Below are 3,323 nucleotides of genomic sequence, written 5' to 3'. Positions count from 1 at the left end.
GTGCCTACTGCACCTCAACAAACAATCATTGACAGAGACATTGATGTTATGCTTCATAAGTCTCAACTTGGGAACTCTAGCGGAAAACACAAAGATGTAGGAAAAGTTCTTGAGGATTGGACTGAGCGCATGGATGACTACTTCAAATTGGCTCATTCATTTATAGAGAACAAGGCTATAATTGCTAAGTTCAAACTAGAAAAGATAGCCAAACGTTGACGGAGAGACCATTGCACAAAGAACGATGTTAACCCTAATGTAGCAACTTGAGATTATCTCAAGATTCAACTCAAGAAGAAATATCAGAACAACGTATATCATTCAGATTGTATGAATGAGTTTCTTGATTGTACTCTAGGAACTTGAGATCTGGAGTCATATTAACATTTCTTGACTATTGTCAAATATGCTCCAGCACAGGTTCTACGTCAGAATCAACTTTATGCTAAGAGTAGTAAATGCACCTTCTTCACTAATAAAGTGAATTATTTGGGATTTATTGTATCCAAGGATTGTGTTTTTACAGATTCAAGTAAGATCAAATCTATTGTAGTTTAGCCTACTGTTAAGTATGGAGCCTAATTTACCCTTGTAATTTTCTCTGGTAAAGGCGCACATTTGTAAGGCCCCCATTATGAGGAGAAGCCATCGTGCGTGAAGGTAAATCACTCATCGGAAACCAAAATTTTCACAGTAAAAAACCAGGGGCAACTTTAGGGGCCTTTCCGCCCCCGAGACTTTTTTTCCCCTCGCCGGAATATTATGGCCGGACGGTGACCGGAAAGTGGTCGGAAAACAAACGTCGGTTGGCCGGTGGCTGGTAGTCAATGACTGGTGACCGGTGGTCGGAAGTCAATGGCCGGTGGTCGGTGGCTGAATTCAATGGCCGGACTTGTCTTCTCAAGGGCGGCCACACATGGGCGGATTGGAGGGTCCGATTTGGACTTATCTACACAAGGGCGGCTACACATGGCTGCCTCTCATGAGAGAGGGCAGCCCTTTTGGCCTATAAAAGGAGGCCATTTCTACACACATTTCATAGTGTGAAGTTGATGCAACAAGGTGAGTGTGAGGTGGTGAGAGTGAAGCAAGGCGGGAGCTCCATTAAGGGTATAATCCCTTTGTAAACTACTTCTTGTTTTGAAGTACTAAAGCCATTGAGTGGCTGCTTTCCCGTGGACATAGCCCACATTGGGTGAACCACGTATATCGTGTGTACTCTCTCTCTCTCTCTCTCTCTCTACTCTATAATCTCGTGTATGTAAATCTGTCTCTCTCCATTAAGTAATCTACTCAATTATCTATTTAGCTACGTATTATTTCCTAACACCTACACCGAAGTCAGTAAAGGAAGTACGTGGCTTTCTTGGTTTAACAAGATGGTAACGGAATTTTGGGCTACAAATGTAGGGCCTACCATCCGACATCGGTGATTATAGACAAAGGGAGATTGCACAAGGGTAGTGGCTATAGGGTAGATAGCGAACAAGCGATGACAAATGAGAGATTAGCAACAATCGTGGGCTATGACATCCCTAAACGTACATTGCAAAGGCATCTTGAAGAGAAACTAGTGGATTTTAATTTTTTTGAAGCCATTTGGAATCCCTTTTAATTAAGCGATTTAAAGATTCATAAGGGTTTATACAAGGGTTGGGTGGATGGAGCTGGGGCTAAAAAGGCACAAAAACTAGAACAAAATAAACATGGATACATCAAAAGGGTGATAGTAATCGAGAATAGGTAAGATGATAGGACGTGGGGATTGTTACCATATACGTATGGTAGTGACATGTGTGAACACACTAGGACCGCCGGGGCATTTTTTCCCTCTTTAGGAGGTTTTTCCCCCCGAGCATTATATATACGCCCATCACTTTAGGGCTATCTATCTTTCCATTGCACACTAAGTAACACACTCTATTGTGTGCCTTGAGGTTCCTTCGTCTTCTCCATGCTGTGTACGTTTCTTGCAACCCTCATTCCAACAATTGGTATCAGAGCAGGTTACGTCCTCCCGAGCTTAGTCGCCAGCTGCTCCAGCACACGCCTACTCACTTTCTCCGATTACAGTGAGGTATGGTCAGATTTCTGATTCGGGCTCATTTCAGCCTCAGTTTCCACTACAGGCAGGTCTGCACAGGCAATTTCATCATTTTGTGCAGAATTTTTGTCAGTGCCGATTTCTGCATAACAGGTGCCTTACAGTCTTCTACGGTTTGTGCTATATAGCACGTGTTGTTCCCGCTCCATTTCTCCTATTTTTGGGCATTTTTCACTTCAGGTGCAACATTTACCATGGCTGACAACAACACAGATGTCTTCAAGATTTTTGTTGCTGAGGATAGGTTGGATGGGGACAATTACCCTATGTGGGCTTATATGATGCAACACGTTCTTGTGTCAAAGGGCATCTGAAATATTGTGCAGGGCATTGATGTACGTCCTGGTTCTGAGGATGCAGCGATGTTGAGGATGTTGCAGGTTCTGCTGCAAGGATTGCTGCTATTAGGGTTGTTTTGCCTACGGCAAAACAATCTCGTTGGGATGTAAAGGATGCGCAGGCTCATGCATTGATTGCGTTGTCTATGAAGCGCACCATTGTTCCTCTTATCCGTTCAGCAAAATTTGCAAAACAGGCTTGGGATATATTGGCTGGTCTTTATGCAAGTTGTAATGAGGCTAAAATTGCTTTGCTGCGTAAAGAGCTAGAGTCGAAGATTATGCATGAGGAAGATGATATGGACACTTTCCTTGCTAGTGTCAAGGATATCAATGAGCAACTTATTTCTGCAGGCGAAGTCATTTCAGACAGTTTCCTTGTGCAGAATGTTCTTGATGCCTTACCAGATTCTTACCAGACTTTTGCTAGTACTTGGAGACTTATGACCCAAGGAAATCCTAAGGTTGCCAAATTTGATGCATTATGCACATTGTTGTTGCAAGAGTCACTTTCTAGAAAAAATAGGACTAGGCAGCGTGCAGTTGAACATGCTTTTATTGCTTTTGAAAGAAAGGATGGTAATAGCAAGGCAGCCACTTCTTATGGTTTCTGCTGCGAGTGGCAAAACTTCTGTTCCTAATGCTTCTGCTGGCAGCACTTCGTCTGGCAATTTTGGTGATAAGGGCAAAAAGAAGATACGTTGCTATTATTGTAAAACTAATGATCAATTGATCAAGCAGTGTCCTAAGTTGAAGGCCAAAGAGGCTAATAAGAAAGAGGGTGGCTCCACTACAAATGCTGGTTCCACTACAAATACAGCCATTGTTGAGTCTTCTATGAAAGGAGACTGTGATGCTGATGTCGATGCAGAATGGGCTTT

This window comes from Adiantum capillus-veneris, chromosome 20 (assembly GCF_014529385.1).
Source record: "Adiantum capillus-veneris isolate H3 chromosome 20, ASM1452938v2, whole genome shotgun sequence".
Lineage (NCBI taxonomy): Eukaryota > Viridiplantae > Streptophyta > Polypodiopsida > Polypodiales > Pteridaceae > Adiantum > Adiantum capillus-veneris.
The sequence above is the reverse complement of the archived record's forward strand: the minus strand, read 5'-3'. Positions refer to the sequence as shown.